The sequence below is a fragment of the Bactrocera neohumeralis genome, chromosome 3, assembly GCF_024586455.1.
Source record: "Bactrocera neohumeralis isolate Rockhampton chromosome 3, APGP_CSIRO_Bneo_wtdbg2-racon-allhic-juicebox.fasta_v2, whole genome shotgun sequence".
Lineage (NCBI taxonomy): Eukaryota > Metazoa > Arthropoda > Insecta > Diptera > Tephritidae > Bactrocera > Bactrocera neohumeralis.
In genome coordinates this window covers 14557379-14585101 of record NC_065920.1, presented here as the reverse complement: position 1 = coordinate 14585101, position 27723 = coordinate 14557379, and the positions used below count along the sequence as shown (strand labels likewise).

Below are 27723 nucleotides of genomic sequence, written 5' to 3'. Positions count from 1 at the left end.
TTTAACAAATTAGTCGCCATGGGGAATGTGCTAACAAGTTGAGATTTCATTTTCACTACACCTTTTTGTCGAAATTCGTTGAGCGTGACTTGTTCGCTGTTGACTAGAGATAAATCACGTTCGGATTTGAAAGAATGACATATATAAAATGTGTGCGGTTTGACTTTATACGATTTTTATTGCTTAATGCTCATAGTTACGCATTTTTATGCTTATATTGTTTTAGGTTGTAATTTTTGTGTGTTTTTTTGCTCTTCAATTCTATTATTTAGCGGTGTGTAACGAAGTGCACTTCATTGGTTGTGCTTCGTTTGACTACCTACGAAAGTTGGCATTAGTTTGTGCCCATTTTATGTACTATATGATACAGTAGGTATGTTGGCTGTAGTGTGGTTGCACTATCATTGGAAAGCTATTGTGTTTAATGAGGCCCTCAAGTCCGCTATTTAATTACAAGTCTAGGCAACGGCGTTGTACGTTTTATATGAAAGAAATCATGTGTTAATTTTTTTATATTTTTTTTCCGTCTTTAATTAAAATAACTGTTAAGTTCTAATAAAAAAATGATGAGTATAAAAGTAATGAAAAAAAAAATATTATTGGCAAACTTCGATATTCTTACCACTTTGGTAGAAACTACGCGGAATATCCACTTAAGCGCTTAGTGAACTTGGCAGCATTTTATTGCCACAATATGGGTATTATACCTCGTATTTTACCATCATCACTTTTCTCTGCGCGTATTATTGTGGTATTATTGCTTTTTTGTAGTTGTTGTTGATTCCCAAGATATTGTGTTGGCAAGCAAACAAGCGGCGCTAGTTAGTTTGTTAGTTAAAGAAAATAAATTCGTGAAAATAATCAATAACAACTACCCACGAAACTTTTGTCGGTGCATTGTTTAAAAATGACACAGCAAAAATACGAGAAACTCGACGCTTGTGAACTTGTCCAAAAAGGTAAATAATTTGTTTGTCAGCGTTAACGTTGCGGTGATGAATGCGACTGCGTGTAGATAAGACCTTTCAAGTCTTTATTCGTGGAATAGAAATGCATTATATAATAAGTAAGTGAGTGTAGTCACCAAGAAGAAATGTTCGAAATCTTTTTTCTTGTACTGAGTACATGTGTGGGAGTCTTTTTCATGTTTTCGTAGCATTGGTGTTGCCCGGTTCTTTGATAGTGGCTTCCTTTAGCAGATCCATATCTCTTTTCAAAAGGTACTAAAGTTCAGCTTACCTTTCTTTTTATCAATTTATCGTTCACGGTGAACTTTTGTTGAAGTTTTACGTATGTACGTATGAACACCCTGGTTATTTTTGTTCTCGACTACTTGGAGCCAGAAAGCAAAAATATCTTAAGTAATCGATAAACCATTTTGAACTCAACATTACCCAAAAGCAAACTGTACGCATCATTAAAATTTTAGCGTAATTTAAAAATGAGATCCTTAGTTTTTTTTGGATACATATATACTTTTTTCGTCTGAGAATTCTCACTTTCTAAACGTTTTATTAAACGAACGTTATATAATATATTTATCGTATATGGCACCTCAGCCGATCGGATAAAGTCGTGTCTTGAAGACTGTTGGGTAAGTTAGAGTTGGGTTCGGTCGTAGGGTTGATTCAAAATCGCTGGATCTTACTTGGACAAATATCTTTCATTTTCTGCTACCCAAAAATTCTTTAAGAGGGCATCGCCTCATAGAATGACGAATTGTTTGGAGCTTACCACAAATTTATTAAGTCGAGATACGTATCTATCGATATATACATATATTTCAATTTCAGTGTGGCAAAAGCCGGCAAGATTTCCATGTAGTTTTGGTCGGTCCAGTCAGAACCACAAAAATAGCTTGCGAGATTGACTTTGCTAACTAGAAGTAGTTTGGAGCGCCCCTTACGATTCCCATTGGCCCAGAAAAATTTCGCAGTCGCACAAATTCGTTGACTAGCGCCTGTGAAGCTCATAGAGCGCATGAGGACATCGTTCAACCGACTCGTTTCCAATCGGATGAAATTGGGGTGCTCTCCCTAATAAGCTCGTCGCTTTTGCAGTTTCCGGCTGTGAGCGGGCATCCATACATGTTTAATGTGTAAAAAACTTGAAACTGTTGCTAATGAGGTTATGCACTCCTTGTTTAGTTTTGAGCGCATGGTCAGGGAGCTCAAAGCAGTTTAGATGATCGGCTATCAGAGTGAATGCACATCTCTCTGAAGCAGGCTGGATTTCGAAGCAGTATATCTAGCGCTACTTTGATGGCAGCCACCTCCGCTGGAAAGACGCTACAGTGGTTTGGTAGTCTGAAACTGAAGAGCTTCGGATTAAATTCGAACCCTTTGTGAAGAAGCTTTCTGCTCAATGTTGGATACGAGAGAAAGAAATCAATACTCAATTCTCGAAAAAGCTTATTTTTACAGTATTTGTCACTCGAAAGAAAAAGTTTCTTAAGTGTGTCCTTAAAATTGATAAAAATTCGTAAAAAAAAAATAATTTTATATTTTTTGGAGGTCGTAAAAGACTTTCATCTATAATTATCTCTTTCCTCACATTTTTCACACTAGAATCAGTGTTCTTTTATGGCGCTTCGGTGATTCTTTTCTTCTCTTTTTTGGACTTTTAGCACGTACGGCCAATTAAGTAATTAAAGTTGTTTTTGTATCTTCATCTAGTTTAACTGCCATTTTCGAGTTTACACCTAACTGGAAAAAGCTTGTAACTCGCATGCCAGTTCAGCGGTGTGAAGTAATTTTCTAATTAAAATGCTGCCACATTTAGCGCTAGCGTCGTCGAAGTCATTTGAACGAACTTCTGGCTGAGTCTTTAAGTTTAATGTCTTTTTGTATTACAAACATTTGCAAAATAGTGGAGCTTAATTCTCACACTGCTGAACTATTGATTTTAGTTTTTTGGTTTTTTGAATCGATTCTTATTATTTTTTATTTAGATCGAATGTTATTGTTGCTAGATCTTGTGAGTCTTTCAGTGTTTACGTTTATTGCTCTTATATTAATGCTTTTAGGGTGATAAATACCATGGTTTATAAAGTGAGGTTAAGGTTAGTAGCTTTTTTGCTCCGAAAAAAAAAATATTCTTAACTCCTCAATAATATTAATGCCCTCCAAAAGGTCAGACATAATTTTCATACGCTTAGTCACTCTATATTCCAAATTGCTCCGTTGCAAAAAAAAAAAAAATAAAATTAATGTTCCTTTTTAATTCATGTTTTTCGTATGTTAATGTCAGAAAATGTCGGATTTGAGTGCGATAAGTATTCAATACGTGGGATTTCCTTTAAACGAGCATAATACTAAGCTACTTTCATTTCACCTTTATGCACTTCATACACACGTTTTATACGAGTATATGGTATTATAAGTATGTTGCTTACGATATTTTATCAAACGCCTACATAATACCAAGTGACAAGCCATGCTCTCCTGTAGGAACATAACTCATGTCTTTATATAAGTATTTATGTATATTAAGGTTAAATACATATGCAAGAAGAAACGCTTTTGGAGCTCAGTAAAATTTGTCATTGCATTCGCTGGCAGAAAGTCAGACTGGTTAGAGTAGAACTGGCTTAAGGCTAGGCCTTTTGGTGTTAGCTATGGCAGTTAAGTTGGAACTGGCATTGTGTGAACGCGTGTATTAAAAAACTATATTGAACAACAAAATGTGAGCCGGTTTTGTGGTTAGTAACACCCAGAAGGAATCGTCGGAGACCCTGTAGAGTATATACCTAAATTATCAGTGTGGCGATCTGAATCGTTTTCGCTTGTTATTTTGCCTATTCGCTTGCCACTCTGTATGTACCCGAATTAGACCCTCAGTTATTGATATATCGAACCGAAATTTTGCATGTGTTACTGCCTAAGATACTGATGCAATCTGCCACTATACTAGCTGCCATACAAGCTGAAAGATCGAAATAAATTGCTTGTATGGAGAGCTTTGTCGTTTGACGAGATATCTTCCCGAATTTTGCATGTGTTATTGTCTAAGATACTGCTACAATCTGCAATGAAATTGTTCAGTTTGAACCATTACAGCATATAGCTGCCATACAAACTGAACCATAGGAATAAAGTTCTTGTATGGAAAGCTTTGTCATTTGATGAGATATCTTCACAAAATTTTGCATGTGTTATTCCCTAAGACACTTATGCAATCTGCAAAGAAATTGTTCTCTTTGAACCACTATTGCATATAGCTACCATACAAACTGATCGATACAAGTTTTTGCAATGTAGTTTTTGTAATGTAGCTTTGTATTTGTGAAGGCTATAAAATCTCCAGTGCAACCTCAGTAAACTGTTTTTGTTGTTTTAGACTAATTTTTATTAATTTAATAGCTAAGATAAACGTGTTCAAACTATATACATATATGCAGCTCAAACCAGTCCTTTTATTGAACACTCATAATTCCGAACGACAGGCTTGTAGTTGAATATGTATACATATAACGAAGTATATTTCAGCATTATTTAAAGCACTTAAGTGCCACTGACAGCTCACAAGCTTTCTGCAAAGGTTTTTTTTGAAAAATAAACTATATTGAACAACAAAATGTGAGCCGGTTTTGAGACGCCTACAGTTCTACCGCAAGCGCAGCTCCTTTGGAACTTAATGACGCGTCACTTGTCCTAGTGTGCGTGTGCATGCAACATAGTTGAAGTGCGAGTTGCGCCCATGACACAAGCGTACTGTATATAAATATTAATTTGAACAAAGTTGTATAAAGCACGAGGAACAAGGGCGTGCAATAAGTCGCGAAAAATCAATTTTTATTTGCCAAGTATTTTTTTCTTATACCTATTTTATTTGATTATTCTTATCCTTTTCGGTTTTCACGAAACTTTTTGGATTTGTTGCTGTTTTTGTTATTATTTTTTATACTCAATCCAAGTACACACCCTAATTTGGCATGTCATTTGGCCATTACTTAAAGATTAAAAAACGAAATTTGTTGTGTGTTTTTTTTGTAGACTGCCCTCCTTTTTCTGTTTTTTTCTGCTTTTTGTTTATTCTGCTCACTCGGCAGGCGCGCAGGCAGTTTTTGGCGATTTTCGTTAACTGTTTTCTGGCTGCTTGTTTGTTGTTATTAAATATTGTATTACATAAATAAATAAAACTAAGTTGGATTTAAGCAACTATAATGTTGGCTCATAAGTGTAAATTGCCGTTCGACACGTTCGATGTGCAGTGATGCGCGAACTGTTGGTAGCGAGAAGTAAAAAAAAATCAATCGCCTTCTGACGTTTTAAAGTTTCATAACATAAATATACTCATACATATATGTTTTAACACATATATATATACATATGTATGTACATACAAATATGCTTGTTGTTGCTAGTTAATGAGATCATCGGTTGATATTTACCCGCCACTGTCTAGAATAAATATGAAACCTCCGTTCTCCAGCGACACCATATTGTATTCGGTTGCAGCCTCAGCATCGGCTTTGATACTCTAATTTAAAATGCGATTTTAAATAATTCTAAATCAATAAAACTTGTAGCCGCCTTTTGTTCGCCATAAATTGTCATTAAAGCCGGTTCTGCTGCGTTAAATTTTTAGAGAATAGCCAATTAACGGAAATAACGCTCTGATGACGCTCAATATAATTTTTTTTGTTGTAAAAATGTTAAAAGAAAAATAAACAAAAAAGGCTGAAAAATATTATTACACATATAGAGAAAATACAATATAAAAAAATTAAAAGTATAAAACAAAAAAGTAACAGTAAACAAATGAGGCAGATATCACTTAATATTTTTATCGCCTAAAATAATAAAACATAGAAAGTAGCATAAAAAGTAGATAAATAGGAACAATTTCATTAGTATGAACACAGTCATTATATATTTTTCACAGTTAAAATGAATTCACTTTCATTCACTTTTATAAGTCTTAAAAGCTCGTAATTTACGTCCTTTTTCTAGGGTACTTTAGGTATAAATATATATTCATATATAATGTGAATAATATTTTTTTCAATTATTAAATAAGTCTTATTTTTTTTGCTCATTAAAGTAAATAAGAGAGTTTGAAAACCTTCATGCTATATCAGTCGCCCTTCCATCTAATACTCAAAAGCTGTTCATGAAAGCTCAACAAAACGCATACATAAGTATATTGTATAAGCTCAAAGCTCAAAGCTTTCACCTGATTTTTTTTCTTAAGTACACTTAATCGTCTTCTTAAGGGGATAGGTGGGTTTGGAAATAAAAAAAAACTTTATTGTCTTATTAAATAGGACAGTATTTCTAAAATATTCAAATCGATTCGAGTAAGACCTTTCGAAAGATCCGCTCATCAGGTCGTCTTAGAGCAGCATTAAAACACTAACTTTTGATTTGAAAATATACATTTTGTCGCATCGGTTTAATATCAGTCTTATATACTTTGAGAGGTTGAAACAACACTGATTTTCGATACATAAATTTCGTCAAATAAATCAAAAATCATAGGGTGTTCTGACTTTTCATCTACACATCAAATGGGAAGAGATCATGCCCTAACTTGCTCTGGGAAGCCGGCGGATTTAGCCGAAAAATGTATGGCCGCAAAAGCTGCCCTCAGGTTAGGAGAAGCAGGGAATTTATATAACTGCCAGCCTGGATACTCTGGAATCCTGTCACACTTTTATTTCATTCCAAAATACTTGAATCATCAGTTCACCGAGCCCAGCACAGGATGTCGCTTCTCTACTCAAATACTTTCGAGGCAATCGTGGAAGAGAAGGATACACTGGAGTAGAGAGGCAATTTTTATGCAATGATCAAAGCTTTCGGGGACCTTCCTTCACCAAGAAGGAGTACACTGCTGGAACTTTCCATCAGCTTCGTTTTTAGGCGTCCTAAACATTGCTAGGTATTCTAAGTGGAGGTGGCTGTCATAAAGGTAGCACTAGAACTACTGCTTTGGAGCGCAGTCTCCTTCAAAGTCCTCTCCGATAGTAGTGCAGCAATGTTAGCCTTGAGTTCGCTGACTGCGTGCACTAGGCTAGTGAAATGATGTCTAAACTGCCTATCTCTTGCGTTATTTTCTAATTAGACTGGTTTGGGTGCCTGGCCACAGCGGTATTGCAGCAAACCGTAAGAATCATGAGCTTGCTAGAACAAGTACTTCAGTCTCCATAATTGTGAAATGGGAACGGAAGAGCGCCGTTGGCTTCTTGTGGTTCACAGCTGAACTGTTGGACCTCAGACCAAAATAGCAACGTTGGGAGCTACCAGCGGCTGTGCAGTCGCAAGATCCCTCTGGCCCAGGGTAAATCGTAAGAAATTTAGCTAACTCTTCGCTCTCAACAAGAGGCACCTTTCAAATGTTGCAGAGGTTCTAACTGGACACTGTTCAATCCTGATCGATTGAACATCTGACCACCTGTCAGCTTATAAGCTGTATGTGAAAAGGTGATTTAGAATCATGTCAACACTTCCCACTTCAATGATACGATTTTGCCAGTTTAAGGCAAAAACACCTTGAATCTCATACTTTTAGACATCCAGGTGAAATAACGGAAATAGAAATAAAACACCTAATCGGATATATGATAGGTTCAGTGGTTTTTGCTATTAGCTGAGATCTAACTAAAGTAGGTTTTTCGTTTGGCTTCACAAAGGACTGTACGGAACAGTTTAAGTGTGTTCCCCTGCCATGCTGGGGAATCAGCCATCTTACCTAACGCAATCTATGCCTTATTTGATGTTGAAAAAAATCGAGCATTTAAGGCTAAGACAAGTTTTTATGCATAGTACATATTATATAAATTTGCAAATATATACATACATATGTATGGACTTTATTTATTTCCACAACAATTCTCCATCAATCAATTAAATCTGATTGCTGCAAGATTTATCGCTTAAATTTGAAGTGCAACAGCAAAATGCATTTATACTCAGAACTAATGGATTAATAAGCGACATTTCAAAAAAAAAAATCACATAAGCCTACAAATGTATATACATATGTACATATATACGTGCATATGTATGAAAAAGCACATTTTGGTAAGCGCATATTGTTCACCTTACTCATGCGATTTGAAGCTGAAAATCAATATTTTATTTGTAAATATGCACATATAATGTATTTACATATACACTTGTATATATGTACATATGTACTCAGGTCCAGTTGCTTATACACTTATAGCACATATACCAAGCACAAGTCATGTGCCAGACGGACCGGTTAGCTGTTGTTTCTATTTGCGCATAAAATATGGGTACTTAAAAAAATGGTTAATAAAAGCAAGTAATTCACTGCAAGAGCATTACAAAAGTGAACGTTTAACGCCGGAGATTAGAAATTTAATTATAGACCAACACGAATGCACTTTTGTTGCAATGACATTGCCGTCTATAATTGTTTGATGTCGTCATGCATTTTCGCCAAAAGGAATTACTGTGAGAATGCTAAAGCTAATGCATATTTTACAGTTAAATTACAATATTAATTTTATGAAAAAAGTTAAATTCATGTACATATATTTATTTATATAATGACGATGACTCAAAGTTGTAAAGCATTTTATATTTGTATTCTCTAAGTAAAGTGCTATGAACAGCTATTTGTAATGGAAATATAATTACTATTTTCATTCAAAAATTGACTGTTACACGCGATTGTCTGTGCTTTTGTCTCCTCTGTTAGATTTTCGAGGGCAAACTAAAGCTATTCATGGCATCATCAATTGTTAGTTGATAGGCAGTGTTTTTCTAATTGAGGGGCTGATGATTACTGTACAGCATTGAGATTACCGAGTAGGTGTTTAGAATACACTGGCAACAGTTTCTATGTCAAAAAAAAAAGTTTAGTATTTGGATTTTGAATATCCAAATTAGATTTTCCGGGAAAATGATAATTAGAAAAAAAAAACAAGAAAAACGTTATTTTCGGTTGCCCCGAATTATGATTTCTTTACAAATACGAAACATTTTTACTAGAACTTGATTTTAATCGGTCAATTTGTATGGTAGCTATATGCTATAGTGACTCGAACTGAACAGTTTCTTCGGAGAATATTTCGTGGCCCTCATCAATAATTCCAGTCGATTTTCGTGAAGATATCTCGCTAACTAAAAGAGTTGTCCATAAAAAAACTTTCGTATCATCGGTCAATTTGTATGGTAGTTATATGCTATACTGATCAGATCCAAACAATTTCTTTGGAGATTGTACCGTTACTTCAAGTAACAATTCGAGTAAAATTTCATAAAGATATCTCGTCAACTAAAATAGTTGTCCATACAAGGACACGATTTTGATCGTTTAGTTTGTATGGTAGCTATATGCCATAGTTATCCGATCTAAACAATTTCTGCAGAGATTGTACCGTTACCTTAAACAATAATTCAAGCCAAACTTGGTGAAGATATCTCGGCAACTAAAAGAGTTGTCCATACAAGGATATCATTTTGATCGTTCAGTTTGTATGGCAGCTTTACGCTATAGTGGTCCGATAGCGGCGGTTCCGAGATATAAGCGGAGTTTTGAGAAGAAAAGGGCATGCGTGAAATTTTTGTTCTATATCTCGGAAACTGAGGGACTAGTTCGGGAATATACAGACAGACGGTTACACAGGCGGATAAGGCTTTTTTGTCGACTTTTTCTTCTGATTATTACACATTTTGTGGCAAAATTAATGTACCAGTAGCCAGGGTAATCGCTGTCTTTTAATTCGCTGAACTATGTCGTCGTATAACTCGTACAGCTCATCCTTCCATCGACTGCGGTATTCACCGTTGCCAAGGCGTAAAGGACCATAAATCTTCCGCAGATCTTTTCTCTCGAAAACTCGTAACGCCGACTCATCAGATGTTGTCATCGTCCATGCCTCTGCAATATATAGCAGAACGGGAACAATGAGTGACTTATAGAGTTTGGTGTTCGTTCGTCGAGAGAGGACTTTACTTCTCAATAAATATAAAAGCAGAAAATTCACTCTAATACTAACTAAATATATTAAATTAAATATAAAGTTCAAATAAGCAATTGACCGTAGTGTGTGCTTCGTAAATTTCAAGGTTAGCAAAGTTCGAGCTATATACTTACACAAGTACTTGCTAAGTGCAGACATTTCTGATAATTTATAATTTAAATCAAACATTTCTTATTTGCTTAGCAGAAGCTAACTTTTCGGACACATATGTGGCACATATGCGCCCACTTTGTGCACACAATGAATTAAATCAAATTTGAATTTAACGGCTAATTGAATAAGTTCTACATTTTTTTGCCAAGCAGTTGTGGAGACGACTACAAAACCAAGCATTGCTTGAAGAAATTCTCAAAGAAGGAATGAAAACAATTAAAGCTGCATACACAAGTTTGTATGTGCTCGCCTAATGGTTACACTTGAACTATTAGAGCTAATTAAGAGACGATTTAAATTCTAATGATGACTATAAAACTTTATATTCTTCAAGTCTTCAAAATGTATATACAGTAGGGTGGGGCAAACAAATTGGATGATATTTTTTTGTACAAACGAGATATTTTTCAAGTAGTTGGTTTCAAGATATGCATTTTTCCAGCTGATAATTAGAAAAAATAAAAACCTGTAAGGCGGCGGACCTTCCCGTACAATTAAGTGCTCATTTCTCGAGAGAATTTCTTAGAAATACCTAAGAACCTATTTTTCAGCATATCAAACGAAAAAAATTTAGGTTTTTTGAGCCACCCTAATATACACTCATGGAATTTGCATGTCTTTTTGTCTATAAAAAGCCGAGGAGTCGCCAAAAATTTTATTAGCTGGCTCATATTTATTCTAATTAAAAAAACCGTTTAATTGTTATTTGAATTTGCGCTCTAAATTGACTTACTTCATGTCTTAAGAATTTGTGTCAGTAGTATTCGAAAGTAGATTTCACTTGTTCACTGTTATAATAATGGAAGCTTTTTTGGACGACGTGACTTGGTTTTCAAGAGCGCGGTATTTAATAATAAAAATATATTGTACATATGTACATGCAAATACACACTAGTAAGTTACTCACTTCGCTGTGAGCTGAATGTATGTATATTAGAGCGGGTCGATTTAGAGGAAGCCAAAAATGGAAAAATCGCGTATGCTGGAAATGTTCTACGGATCAGCATGAACAACTTTGCTTTAGTGATTATTGGTCTAAAACCGATTTCGAGTCAGCGATTTTTAAAGCGAATTTGTTTAGGGATCATAACAATTTGTTGCTCAGCTTTTGAGATACCGAATGGAATTTAACATACAGGTGCATTTTGATATTTTATTGCTCATTTGTCGGCATTGGTCAGATCGTACAACTATAACATTTATGTATCTATATATAAATATATATTGAACTATATCTCCCATACAACCGATTACTCAGATTTTTTTTAACTTTGTCTTAAAATTTGCTGACATAAGCAAAGTTTTTCAGAATGATTCTTAGAACATTTCATGCGCGATTTTATAGAAAAAAATCGATCCGCTCTAATGTATATCTGTATATACATATTTGAAAGATTTGACCATTCATGGAATCATCACCTCCTCACTACTGCACTGTGTAGTTCCCACGGTATGATGCACTGGAGGAGGTATCGATAGTGAGGCCACAGTGTCTGTTATAATCCGCAGGTATCCTAAGGGATGACTACTCTTCATGGACCTAGTAACTGAACTCCATCTGGTATCGCAATTTCAACTTACAAAAGTAGCTTCTTTGCAAAAAAAAAAAATCAATCTCCATTTTCCATATTTGTCAGCCATCTATATTTTGTCGGCAAACTTTCAAACACTTCACGGGTCAACGAGTTTGACAAGTGCGCTAGCATGCTTCCCTATTTGGCAACACACTCATTTATCAGTTTGTTATTATGCAAAACAGTTGCCAAAATCAATAGTTGCTGCTACCTACAAGCATTTTGAAATCTGCGCTGAATGAGCTGCTTAACTGTTCTCGAATTTTGGCAAAAGCGAATTGGGCACAAGAGTTGACAAAAAAAGTGGCCATTCAGCAGCTTCCTTAAAAATTCTAAAAAGAACCAAAACCAAACTGGATTTTTGGCCGTTTAGCAGCATATACATACATACTTACATCTGCTTGTGTGACATATATATATATTTATGTATGTTAGATACTCCAATATACGATCGTGTATGATAAAGTCCGAGTGATTTGCCCACACAAATGACGTCCAAATAACCATATTCGTATAAAGTATATATGTATATACCAACAGACATTAATAACTGCTTTTGTCTGACGCTTTTATGCCAAGTACAACTCTTTAATTTATTCTGCCTTTTATTTTCGGCTCTTATTTGTTATTCTAATCGTTTGTTTATTTTTGAATACTTAACAAGATTTTTTCATTGTCAACGAGGTTGCTAAGCTATTATTATAATTATTTTTGTTTAAATTGTATTTTCATGTTTCAAGCTCGTTTTTTTATTGTTTTTTTTTCTTCACTATGTGTTTATTTAGCTGATTTGTTTGGGTTATTTTCAATTACAGAATTAAGCCATAAAATTAAGATCCCGCAAAGAATTAATTCGACATTTTCGACACTCATTTCATGGTATTATATTCTATATATGTGGGATTTTATTTTTAAGCTTTTAATGCCATGAATTTTTGTTTTATTCTAAAGCTGAACTTTTTAACACTTTGAAATTGTTTATGTTTTGAAAGGCTCATTGAATAATAAACTCTAAATAGAGGCATGTGCCAAATACTTAACTATTATTTTCTTCTTAAAAATCGGTGAATCATATCTAAGGGTTAATTATGTATATAGAAATTGACATTCGCGAATTCAACAGAGAAAAATGTTTTGTTAAAAAAAATTTGCACTAGTATATGTTTCTGTAAGCGTCTGGATATTATCCGTTAAACTAATATATTATATTATTTAATTTTTACAAAAATTTGGGGCCTATCTCCAAGAACTTTCTCGCCTCTTCACTACTACGAGCCTAAAACTCTCCCCCGCCAAATCCACGGCCACCTTTTACAAACTGGCCTAAGGAATACCGACTAGATCTCAACATTTCCGTCGATTTAGTTAGAATTCCGAATTTAAACCACTTTGAAATCTTAATAATAACATTCGACTCCTCCTTTCACTCCTTCACTCCGCACCAACCGCGATTGTCATAAAAGTAAAGAGCCGCAACAAGACCCTCAAGTCGCTAGCCGGTAGCACTTGGGGCAAAGACAAAGAGACGTTGTTGTCAGCGTAGTAAGACAATCGGCCAGTTATAAATTATGCCGCTCCAATATGGCCGTCCAGATGCAGCAAGACGCAGATGGAGACGATAAAAACCTGCCAAAACACCGCACTTCGGACAATAACAGAATATCTCCTGATGAATCCCATCGAACACTCACATAGTGAGTGCCGCAAGCTACCTGTAAAGGAGCATAACAATCTCCCCTTCAATTAATTCCTGCTTGGATGTTTTCGCGGAAACCATTCCTGCATTCACCTGCTTGAAGCGGAGTCGCTACCTGGAAACAACAAGATAACATTCTTCCAAAAACGTTGACGATATAAGTACAACGATATTTCGACCAAAATTCGGACGCGACCAGCTATTTTCATCTTCTTTGACTCCCTCCCAGTGAATGGCGTACTTGGAGTCCAAACACCACCGATCGCAGTACAAGAGCTCGAGTTGCGGCGTGGAACTAGAGTGACCATAGCGCGGCTTCGTTCTGGGTATTTTAGCAGATTAAACTCCTACTTATCCAGAATAGACCATACCTAACTTATGTCCTGCATGCCAGGAGTCCCCGCGGTATAATAATCACCTCTTTGCATACCCCATGAAACCAACTCTCTTAACCCCCTTCTTCCCTTGGTCCGAACCCACCGAGAAAACTAGTTTCCTGAGGCTCCCTCAAGTAACGTCGATGATAGCTAACTTATTACTTTCACTCAAGCACGGTTTAGATACCCGTTGCAACAACAACAATGTACAAATTTAAGTCATCCCTAATAAGTAGTGGGTTCTTTATCTTTATAGTCCAAGGTGGTGATCATGCTTAAATTTATTAATAGCGTCTATTCTCTCGAGGTATAGGGGCAAAAAATGTCGTCAGCGTCCAGATCCGGAAATTGCGCTGGACTCAGAAGCAATTTGCTTCAAACGTTGCCTCAGTCTAGCTAATTTCTTTCCAGCTGCCGATTATTTGAGATCTCAGGATAGAAAAATGTCGTCAGGGTCCGCATGCGGAGAATACGGTGGATACAGAAGCAATACAATAACCCATCACCTCAATTATGCCATCTCTAGGCATCGAAGTTATTTTGCATTCACGAAATGTGTCACGCTATTTACGAAAATCAGTTTGACTCATTATTTGGGCGCATGAATAATAATTTATTATTGAAACTTCTTACCTAAATACCTAAATTCTGATTTATTTCCACGCGCAATTCTCTCGAACGCCCAATGAATAACTTTCTTTCTTGTTTTGCATTTTAAGCAGCCATTAATATTCGCTGATTCTCTATACAATATTATTGACGCAGAATGACGGACTACTGAATATTGAGCATAGCCATCAACGGCAATTAAATTTGATGAATGAAGCTACATTTTTCGTTGCAAAAAAGCGCTATGCTTCATTCAAAAAATATGTACATATGTATGTACATACTTACCTCTATATGTACATACATATATACGTACCTACATATCTGTGTGTTTTCAACGTAAAAGCGTGAACCGACACAAAGTTAGAACCGCAGACAGCTGGCGTTATTGTTATAGTAATTTTATTCGACATGACCTATTTACTTAGATATTATTCAAATAAGCCTATGTATGTATGTTTGAATGAAATTACATTAGTAAGAGTATGCTGAAATACAAGTACTGCGTGAGAATTGATGCTATTTATACATATTATTTTTAACTACATACTACGTACGAGTATTTACCGTTACGTAAGTTCATATGCTAATGTTTAGCGCGGAAGCAAATGTAGTTTGCTGGCGGTTTTGCTGTATAAGAAAATACTCAATACTCGTAAATACGAGTACGTATTGTGAAAAAGTAAGTGAGCAGTCGAAAGTGCTTAACAACGTAGAAATAAACAAATATTGAAACTACATAATTACATAAGTATCTCATAGCGTATGCTTATACATATAAGCGCTGTGAACCGAACTAGAGAGAAAAAAATCTACTTACAGTTGGAAATATCTTCACGATCTGAAATTAATTTGAGGAAAACTAGTTTACAACTAGAATTTTCTGATTGAAAATTAACAAGTTCGAAAAATATTAGTTCGTATTTATAAATTTGTGATTGAAAATTAACTAGTTCGAAAAAAACTAGTTTACAATTAGAATTTACTGATTGAAGATTAACTGGTTTCAAGAAAAAACTAGTTCACAATTAGAATTTAGTGATTAAAGATTAACTGGTACAAGAAAAACTAGTTCAAAACTAGAATTTTTGTTTGGAAAAAAACTAATTCACTAACAGAATTTTTTAATTGAAAATGAACTAGTTCGAAAAAAACCTAGTTCACAATTAGAATTTTTTGATTAAAAATGAAATAGTTCGAAAAAAGCTAGTTCAAAATTATAATTTTCTGATTGATAATGAAGTACCTCGAAAAAAAACTTGTTTACAACTAGATTTTTCAGATTGTATATGAATTAGTTCGAAAAAACTAGTTCTGAATAGAATTTTCTGATTGAAAATTATCCAGTTTCAAAGAAACCTAGTTCAGAACTAGAATTTTCTGATTAAAAATGAACTGGTTCGCAAAAAACTAGTTCACAGTTAAAATTTTCTGATTGAAAATTAACTAGTTCGAAAAAAACTAGTTCACAACTAGAATTTTTTGAATGAAATGAATGAAATTGAATTAGTTCGAAAAAAGAAATTAGTCATACGCGTTGTCTCCGATTTTGCTCATTTTAACAGTGTACGTTAGGAATACATATGTCTACGCCAATAAAGAAAAATAATGATAGGAATATTTGGGCAATGTCACACCTCAAAACGGAGTAAATTTGAGTAATAAAATATTGAGAAAACGTGTTTAAAAATAAGCTGATGAAGTTGAGTGAACTCAGCGGCTACACTGTAGAATGCTGTAACCCAAACGATTAAGAATTTTAGTATGTTATTTTTGAAGTTATAACCTATCGAAATATGAAAAAAAAAATTATTTTAATAATTTCAAACTAGGTGTATACCTTAAATTTTGTAGATTTTTAGTATAACTGTTTTGAACTAGTGTGTAATTGGTGTGTTTTCAACTCAAATTGAACAGTTTACTCGCAAAATATATTATAAATTGTACGAAAAGAACTTCTTCGGGCTGCCTAATTGAAATCGCGATTCATACTACTTCTCGATTAGTGTGTGACTAGTTCATTTACTCGCTGGCTACATGCATACACATAAACACCAACGCATGTTCACCTGCTCGCTGCAGTATTTTATAGCTACTAAATTGCTAGGTGTAGACGTAAATGGCTTATAATTACAGTTCACCGCCGCCACTAGTGGACTAACAAATTTGGTTTTTAGGAAAACCAACTGTACACACTATACAAGTACATATGTTAATACAAACCACAAACAAATTTTAAAGTCCATTAAAACACTCGACACGTACTTATCGAATGACTACTTAATATCGCTGCTACACAGCCATAAAATGTGTGCTTACCTTATGGACTTGTACATAACAAAGAAATTATTTACCTATTAATTGTAAATATATTAAGTACGTTTATATGTATGTGCCATCAAATCAACTAAAAATATTTTTTTTGCTATTTGATTTGTTCACTTAACCGCAAAAAAATCAGGCAATTTTATATTTTTTCAACAGAAAATAAAAAAAACATGCACACATGTACAAACACACGCACAGGCAGCAGCTTGCCCATTTGTAGGCGCCTCACTTTGGCAGGTGCCACCTCCACACCGGCGAATCAAGTGAAACAATGCCAGGCAGCTAATCTGCTCAGAGGAAATTAAGTGTGCATACATACATACATAAGTATGTACAATTATGTGTGGACATATGTGTGTTTGTGTGTTTAAGGCTGATTGGCGTCGGAAATGTCGGTGGCTTTATGAAAAATCACTTGTAGACCACACGCTTCAGTGCGCTTGATTTACAATGCAAGCAAAACATACACACACACGTCTAATGTTATATATGTACATCTGTAGTATACATATATGTATGTATTTATTTAAATTTGCGTCAAAAAATATTTATGGGAAAATATACACCTAGAACAATAAAATTTTAAATTTATCGTTTGGAACGCGTACTTAACATCGGTCACCTCTCCTCACCTACCATCAAAATAGAACCGTTTCGATTCTGAGTTAATTCTAATGATATTTGCCTTTGAAATTCCATACAATGAGAAGCGGTATTTAAAAGTTCATTTTTCCGTTTCTTTATTGCTTGTTGAATAATCATAAATTTAGGGAATATACATATGTAGACATTAGGGTGCTTCAAAAAAATTTTTGAATTTTTTTTCTCAACTCTTACCCCCTCAAATATTAGTGATTGTCAAAAAAATAATCCTCCCTCAAGCCGGGCGCTGTAGCTTAACTCTAAGGGGTAGCTATTTTTTTTAGGTTCTCATACATTTAACATAGGAATTTTAATTTTTTCATTCAAACTAAGATTTCACCAACTAATTTTTCGTTTATCAAAACAACCATCACATATTCATAAAGTTGGCTTTTCAAACTTTAAAAACTCCCGCGAAAAAATTATTATTTTCAGAAACTTTATTTATAATTCCAAATTTCGAACCATTATGTTTAATCGTCTAATTGAGATAATCAAACTTTGTCGCGGAAATTTTGAAAGTTTTAAAAGTCAACTTTATGAATATGTGATGGTTATTTTTGAGAAACGAAAATAAATTGGTGAAATTTTAGTTTGAATGAAAAAACGAAAATTCTTATGTTAAATAATAAGATGACAGTGTTTAGATATTTCCATCTCACCTTCTTCCCAGCAACTATGACAAGTTGCTTCCTCCAGTATCTGTATTCTATCGCGTGAGTGTCAATGCGACAGTGTCTAGTTAGGACATTACCATTGCGGCCATGTGAACCTTGGTTAGTTACAATGACTCATATGAACCTTGGTAATGGCGAGTAGTAGTTCCATGAACATTTTACGTACCACTCTTTGTTAAAACACTGCCGCAGCCCCTAAAGTGTTTCATGAACCTTTTATGTTCCACTTTTGGCTAGAACACTTTCGCAACCCTGATTGCGGACCAACGTATACTGAGCTCTGGCGAGTCCCATAGATCCAGCGTCCGAATGCACGAAAATAGAGGAACATCTGCGCGTTCCCATCCTGTTGGTCCTTGGGTAATAGCATTGACAGACGGCAGCGTTAAACCAGATTAATTGCATTTTTCGGGATTAATTCAGGAGTTACCACAGCTAACTCCGTTGCTGAATCCAAAAATAACTCTCAAAATTTTAGGGAGTTTGTGAGATTTTCGTTGGTAACATTGTTAAAAATGGCCAATTTTCATCTATTGTGAATGAAATACAAGCAACCCTGACAGCTGTTTATCAAATTCTCAATATAATATCAATAAAACTTCTATGTTTTGATGCAGTTTTAAAAATAATGTGTTGATATGCTTTTGTAATAAAAACTGGTTTGGTAAAAATTGGTCGCCTAACAACCGTAATGTTTATCTTCTATCAATTTTCATTGAAAATATTATAAAAAAGGACAATGAGCTTTTTATGAAAGTATCAAAATATTTGTCAATACAAATTTGGATCTGATTGTTTACATATCGTCCGTCTGTGAAATGCTTTTAAGCTCATCGCTTTTGCAAATTTTCGGCGAAATTTTACAGTGGCATGAATGAAAAGTTTAAATAAAATGGAACATGAGCTCGTGAAACAAGATTTTAATATCACTGTTAAAACTTTTTAAAATATATCTGACCGCAAAATGAAAATGTTGACATAAGTAATTTGTTATGATATTTTGAAGTAGTGAAGCGTAATCAAAAATTTTATCATAAATTATCAAAATATTTTTGATAATACAGTTTTTTTACATTTCATTTGACGATATAAAACTTTGATGCTCATCGATACCTTTTAAAATTATTTATTATTTTAAGGGGTATTTTTTCTCTCAATATAAGTTAATTTTTACCCATATATTTTCAAATTCGTTTTTCGGCTTACTTTCATACTAGTATATCTACATACGTACATGTATTGTCTATAATTATACATCTGTTTGAAAAGTATTATAAATTTATTTTGAATGGTGTTAGTTATATTGTCGAGATTCATACACGCAGAAAATTTTACGGTTTTTTCCATAATTCAATATAGAATATTGCCTATTGTGTCATTTTTGACATGATTTCTGTCTTATATACATATGTATACTTAAATTCAATCTAGGCAGTCCCCACTAACAAGTTTTATAATATAAACATACTTACATAATTGTAGTTGTTTGCTAGATGTTTTGTCGAGCTTCTGCTTCCACGTATTTGTTAAAAGACAAATGGAGGGTTCTTGTTCGTACATATATACATTTTACTTCATGTCCCGTCCTATTAAAAAATCGAGCCTTTCTGAGTCAGTTCCTGAAATCCCTGAGGCCACTAACAACTTAAATGAAAGAATCCTTATTGATTACGTTGTTTCCTCCAATAGCGTGTCACTGTTAACAAATGTTACAACAGCTGTTAAATTCAATTTTACTGAGCGTCTACAGCGCTGTTAATAACGTGTGTTTAGAGCATGCATTGTAGATATTTTGCATAAATGAAACTTTGTGGGTCATGCTAAATGAGTTTTAGCGAAAATATTAGTAATTAATATATTTTGCGCTTTATAATTATTTTGAAAATTTGTCTAAGCACAGAATACAGAATTTCTCTTCTACTTTTGAAACATAAATTAACAGAAAGTTCCAAATAGTATATGATTTTCATTTGTATTATATGGTTTCTTGGAAGTTTTGTTAAGGAAAATAGTTGATTTAATTATTATCAGCTCGAAAGACGCTCAAAAATATTGTTCTTGCCAGTAATGTCTGACTTTCAAGCCGACAAAAATAAACAAAATTTTGTCGAGTAGCAACACTGGTTACATTTTTTTTTAAGTTTGCTTTAGAAAATGTGAAAAAAATCGATTTTCACTTCCAATTAATAAAGATTTTAATTAAGATACAAACAACTTCGAGGTCTTTACATAAATACATGAAAATCCAACCGAAATCGTGGTTGACATTTGACTATGTGATTTATTGAGTGTGGCCAGCCTTCCGAAATTGATTTATTGCGCATATTTTAATCGCAATGTCAATTACGTGATGGTCTATTAGCATAATATCCTTGGGTCGCACAAGCAATTAAAAATAAATAATTATATATATATATATATATATATATATGTATATATGCATGTATTTATAGATAACAGCCTTTCAGTTCATGTAAAATATATACTACATATGCATATATAATACATATACATATGTTCATATGTGTATTAAAATTAGCCTTACGAATTTCTGCCTTAAATTAGTCATAGGTAAGTTAAGCGCTTGCTTTAAAACATGTCCGGTTCGTATGCAATAGGTGTATGTATGTGGGTGTTTGTGTTGCAAATTTATCAGATTAATTTATCAGCAGCACGTACACCATTTTCTTGTTGACATTTTTTAGCTTGGAATTATTTGCAATTTATTTGCGAATTTCATTCACGAATTAATGCGGTGGCATTGTGCAATAATGTATGTGCATACTTACGTATATAAATATGTTTGTCGATACGTATGCATACATACGTAGATATGCATGTGCGTAGATAATATAATTTTTAATATCGAGCGCAAACACTTTAATACTCAAGCGCTGTAGAAATAAGAAATAAGGTTGGCGAAAATATTCACAATAAACATGTGATTTCATTACAAAAGAAAACAAAAACAGCAAAAAAGTTATCTGCGGCTGCACCGAAGCTAAAATACCCTTCACAGTTGCATTTATTGAAGCTTAGATAGTATAAAATGACCCTTATCTTGCATTTGATCGTTCGGTTTGTATGGCAGCTATATGCTATAGTAGTCCGATCTGAAAAATATATTTGGAGATTGAAACATTGCCTTGGAAAATGACCTATGCCAAATTTCGTGAAGATATCTCATCACATTAGAAAGTTTTCCATACAAGAATTTGAGTCCGATCGCACAGTTTTTATGTCAAATATATGCTATAGTAGTCCGATCTGAAGAATATGTTTGGAGATTGAAGCGTTGTTTTCTACAAAAGTTTATGCCAAACTTTGTAAAAATATCTTGCCAAACAAAACGGTCTTTAATACAAGGACTTGATTTTGAACTGTCACTTTGTATGGCAGCTATATGCTACAGTGATCCGGTTTGAACAAATTCTTCGAAGACTACATCGTTGCTTTGGACAATAACACATGCCAAATTTCGTGAAGATATCTCAACAAATAAAAAAGTTTTCTATATAAAGACTTGATTTTTATCGGTCAGTTTGTATGGCACCTATATTTTATAGTGTTCCGATATCGGCGATTCAAATAAAAGAGCAGTTTTTTGCGGAAAAAAGAAGGTGTGCAAAATTTCAGATCGATATCTCAAAAACTGAGAGACTAAGTCGCGAATATACATATGTATAGACGAACGGACTAGACTATGGACTTTAATCAGCTCTCCTCAACATGCTTATCATTTATGTATATATTTTATAGCGTTTCCGACATATTCTTCTGAGTGTTAGAAGCTTTGTAACAAATTTAATATACCGTTTTCAGGGTATAAAATATAAATAAAAGTTAAATAATACACTTGTTGTCTGTATTTATTCAATTTGCCATATTTTTGGCAACCGGTTTGTGCATTTTGTGTTTTTTATTTGTTTATATTTTTTTCTTTATTAATCTTTTAAATCTTTTTTTGTTTTTTTTTTTTTTAATTAATTTTTTTTTTTTATTTTTTATTTTTTTTTTTTTTTTATTATTTTTTCTTTGTTAACACAGCCGTGGTGTTGCCTATCTTGTCGCGCAGTAGGTGGTGAAATTTACTGTTATCTGTAAACGTCGCTGCTTATGCAAGTTTAAAAAGCACTTAGGTGGTGTTTGAAAAATTTAAAAATAAACCAAACAAAAATGAATAAATAAATGAATTAAAAAAATCTTAATTGCATGCCACTTGAGCTATTTATATTTGTTTTATTAATTGCGGCATTCACTCAAAACTTAGCTACTTTTGAGAAATTGTACTTGATTATAATATTATTTTAGGTTAATTGCTACAAATGTTTTACATATGTATGTATGTACTTTTGTAAAAAATATTTATTTTTTGCTGCCAATATTAGTCGACTATATTCGCTATTAGTTTGAGTACTGGCCAGCACGATTTTGAACCGAATCTTCGTAAATTATACCGCAATAATGTCAAAGCACACTTTTATAATTTTCGGGGCACTCGGCTAAATTTCAAATGTGCATACATTTGCATATTTGAAGCACTTTCATGTTTGTTAAACCACTGTTCGTCACAAATTATGCGCACAACCTTGAACTAAATTCTATTTTAATATTAATTTCTAAAGCAATTTGCACACAGCAATCACTCACAACACAAATATTATCGTACATACTGTTTTACATACATATACATATATGTATGTATATATGTATATTTGTATGCATACATACATACGTGTGCGGTGGAATGAGTACACTTTCGTACTTATCGAAGAAAAAGTGCGTCACTGAACCACATACTTGTATGATTTGCATATACTGTATAAATATATATAGTTTTTTTTACACTGAAATTTCTTTAAAATGAATCTCAACATCCGTTCCCATAAATAAAAAACTAAACATTTGTGTATATACATGCATATGTATGTGCGTATTTTTTCTAATGAGCGATATATGAACATTATAATTGGATGCTACGTTGGGGGCCAGAAATTATCAGTGAATGGAGCTATACTATATAGTATATACTATATATGTATATATTATGCATATATCTATAATACATATAAATGGTGATCGATTTTGAGTTTCTCTATTTTTTTTAAAGAAAAGACATAGAAACTACAAATTTAATGGGGAATGCTTATTATGAATGAAAAAAAATCTTTGGTATTATGTTTTTGAAGATTATCTATTTCAAATGTTGGCTGCGGCTACGTCTCAGATGGTCCATCCGTTGAGTTCTATTTTCAATGGCTCGTCCAAGCATTTCGACTGCTAACTGATGAACGACATGCGTGATGTTTTGCTCCAAGGCTTGAATCGAAGCGGGATTGTCCGCATAGATTCTAGACTTCACACATCCCAACAGGAAAAGGTGTAACGGTGTTATATCTTACAAGCTTCAATTCCAGGCATCAAATAGTCGGTTATCATGGCGCGATAACGGTCGCCATTGACGGTTACGTTCCCACCGCCATCATTTTTGAAGAAATGTGGATCGATAATTCCACTGGCCCACAAACCACACCAAACCGTTGTTTTTTCTGGATGAAATGTCAGCTCTTGAAAAAAATACGCCAGTCGTTCTATACGTCAGTCCAAATTGCTGCAAGCTCAGCTAGGCTGCAACATTATACACGATGTAGGTGTTATTGGTCCACGGGAGGGTAATCAATTGCATGAAATAGAGTGAATTGAATGTAATTAAAAAAGGCATAAAAAAGTATGCTTTCCTGTTTCAGACCTTAAATAGAACACTGAATTATTTCAAGCATGTACATATATCGAAATTTATCCTAAAAACTGGTATCTTCGGGTTTAAAAAAGGTTTTTCTGTTACAGACCTTTAATATATCACTGCATTACTTCAACCATGAATGTTGAAATTTTTCTCACATATGTAGTGGTCTTCAAAGGCTTAAAAAATTTGACTTTCCTGTTTCAGACCTTTAATAGACTGTATTATTTCAAGTAGGTTCATCGAAATCCGTCTCACAAAGTGGTCTCTTCAGGTCTAAAAAAATTAGGCATTCCTGTTTTAGATATTTTATAGGTCACTGTATAATTTCAAACATGTATGAAGAAATTTATTCCGAGAACTGGTCTCTATAGGATTATTGAAATGTGTCTCACAAAGTCCGTCCCTATAGGTTTAAAAAATTATGTTTTCTTATTTCGGAATCCATAGAATAAATTATAAATTTAATTATATTTTATTGACTTCGGGAAAATCAAGCCCCAAAAATATTCTCAATCAATTTCTGTGAAATTTTATACAAAAATAATTTTTCTTTTAAATATATATATGTATGTATTGGGACTCAAAAAAATAGAGATAAAGCTTGTGTTAGTAATTGCATAGTACATATATATGTGCATATAACGGCACTCGCTCAATATTTCAAAACTTTTTCAACACTTGTTGTGGTTACTAAGGCTAATTATACCAAAAGAAAGAAAGCAAATCAGCGAAAATATTATTTCAGTAACGGGAAACGGGATAAATGAAATTTGCTGAGGCGATATGTTTTTCTAGAATGGTTGGCAAGTTGCCAAATTTTTATTGCTTCCTTTATTGTAGGTATTTTAATTACAAAGTTTTTTTTGTTTTGTCTGTCTCATTAACTAGCTAGTCTCGAGCTGTCAATAGACCATGGCTAGTTGGCGACAAAATGCACATAGTCGCTCCTGTCACATTAATTCTTGTCTATAATGTGCACTTCGTATTCAATTTTCTTCTGCCTTGATTTGCTAATTATTTAGTTTTGCAAGTATAATTAAAAATATTACCTCATTCTGCTGGATAAACAATTTTATCAGTGAGTTAAAAAAAGTCGCAAATTTTGGCATTCGAATCTTTATAATTTTGCGTTGATTTCTGCACTTTATTTCTCAACACGTTGGGATTATAAATTCCACAGATAAGAGTACAGTAAATGTTATCAGAATTTTATGTGACTAAATAAAGAAAAATGAAGGTTAACTAATAACAATGCATCAAAATGTCTAAACATAATAATTTGTATGTGGACTTTCTACTTGTTATCAGAAAATTACCGTAAACCTTTTGAGGTGAACTTTTAACATAAAAATATTTATATATAAACATTGAAAATTAAAATCATTTGATTCGGTTGTTAGAGTGATACCTTCAGAGCTGCCAAGGTATACGAGTACTAAAGCTTCTTATCAGTATTTGATAGAGAGCTCGTAATTATTTCCATATATATTTATTATTATGTGTTTGCATACACAAGTGTGCCGATTGTTATCACTAAGCGCACACTATTCAATTTATAAGCACTTAATAGTTTAATATCATGATACGATCGAACAGTTAAATGATAAGAAATTACAATAAGGAATAAAAATATGTAGTACCATAGCCTAAAATTAGACCATTAACATATTTAAGGAGGCACAATACCATATAAATCAGGGTAGATAGTTTGTGAAAGCAAAAAAGTCATAGTAGAATGAAACCAACTACAAAAAAATTTAAAAAAAAAAGTTAAAGAAAAAATAATTTACGGATGATCTGGGTTCGTTGAAAGGAAGGTTAGGGACTTGGTTGAATTTTTAAGGGTTAAAAAGGGATTATCTCAATTTCCGGCAAAACTACGAGTCCTATAGAAAAATTGTATTAAGCAAAGTTATAGGCAATGAGAAGATCTACTTGTATAAGTGCTGTATTGACACATTTTTCGCTGAATCATCAAATTTATGTGAAAAATTGAAATAACTCAATTTTGAATTTTTTATTTTTATTAAATTTTTTTTCACGAAATTTTATGTCTTAAATACTACTATGTGCAAAAAATAGTAAGACATTGTTCATAATTATACCCTGAATAGGGTATATTAAGTTTGTCACGAAGCTTGTAACACCCAGAAGGAATCGTCGGAGACCCTATAAAGTATATATGTATATAAATGATCAGTATGTCGAGCTGAGTCGATTTAGCCATGTCCGTCTGTCTGTCCGTCTGTCTGTCTGTATATATACGAACTAGTCCCTCAGTTTTTAAGATATCGTTTTGAAATTTTGGAAACGTCATTTTCTCTTCAAGAAGCTGCTCATTTGTCGGAACGGCCGATATCGCACCACTATAAATGCTTGTAGGAAAACTTTCACATTTGACAAGATACATTCACGAAATTTGGTATATATTATTTTCTAAGGCAACAATGTAATCTCCGAAGAAATTGTTCAGATCGGTTAACTATAGCATATAGCTGCCATACAAACTGAACACATAGTTACTAACAGAAATGCACCTGTGAAGGGTATTTAGCTTCGGTGCAATCGAAGTTAACGTTTTTTCTTGTTTTTATTTTAAGATCCTTAATTTATTCTTCAAAATCTATGTCGTCTTCCACAAAGGAATTGTAAACGGTGGTTGCGACACGAACTCACGAAGAATCAATGCAGTATGCGAAGGTGCATTAAAATGGTGCGAAAACCAAGAGCTGTCGGCCCATAATTCCGTCCTCTTCTTACGAATGACTTCGCGCAAACGACGCATAATACTTAAAGAGTGTTCCTTGTTGACAATTTAGCCGATCGGAATGAATTCGTAGTTCACCACACCTAAATAATCGAAGAAAACTGTCAACATAACCTCGATTTTTGACCTGCTTTGATGTGGGTTTTACGTTTACAACTCACTTTTGACACGATATTCGGTTGATTGATCGACTGTATCCGGGACGTAAGCATATGTAGATCCAAGACTCATTGCCAGTAATAATACATTTCGCGACATCTTGGTAGTGGGAAAGCATTCTTTCACAGACATTAGCACGACGCTGTTTTTCGAAAAAATTTAGTGATTTTCGAACCAGTAGTGCTTTCATTTTTCTTATGTACTGACTGATGTTCGAACGATTCCAGTAAAATCTCTGACTGTTGATTGTCGATTCTCAAGTATCGTCGATCTTTTATTTTATTGATATGTTGATCATCAGTTGATGTTTATGACCGTCCTGGACGTGGTTCGTTGTCAACGCGTTCTCGATCCTCTTTGAATAATTTGTACCAATCAAAAACACTTGCTCGCTACAAATGATTATCACTGAAGGCCTTTTCCAACATTCTGAAAGTCTCGGCACCAGAAATCTTATTCCGCTTACAAAATTTAATGGAACTTCTTTGTAGAATAATTTCACTCATCGTAAAAATCGCCGAATGCTCTTTATGTACTTCAGAAAAACAAGCGTATGCTAAACACTAATGATTATTTTGATGTGGCATTGGGTCAGATGTCATTGACCCTCATATCAACCTAGAGAAAAAATATTTTCACGAGAATTTCGTGCGAAATTTAAATTAAAAGTTTTTTTGCTGATAGCAGTATACTGAATTTTTTTCTTTTTCAAAATAATTATTTTACCACCTTATTTAATTTTGAGAAAAACTTCAATTTTCAAGCGAAAATTCACACATCCAAATGTCTTTTTTTTAAGTCGGCAGACTTTTCTTAGTTGATATCTCTACTTTCTGATGTTGTAAAAAATTTATACATTCTACGATAGCTTTCTCAGAAAATGCATAAAATGACCTAATTAAACAATATATATTTTTTAATATGTTTCAACCAACTCCAATTTTTTTTCTTACTTTTTATACTTTTAGAAGCTTTTCCACTCGCCTAATATAAATTAAAATTGGTTAAAATTATAAAATTGATTCCCTTTTTGC

At 33.6% G+C, this 27723-nt stretch overlaps 1 protein-coding gene across 1 annotated transcript in view; it reads left to right on the top strand.

Moving 5' to 3' along the window:
• LOC126752965 (muscle-specific protein 300 kDa) overlaps positions 1–27723 on the top strand; it is a 204152-nt gene that overhangs the window by 27483 nt on the left and 148946 nt on the right.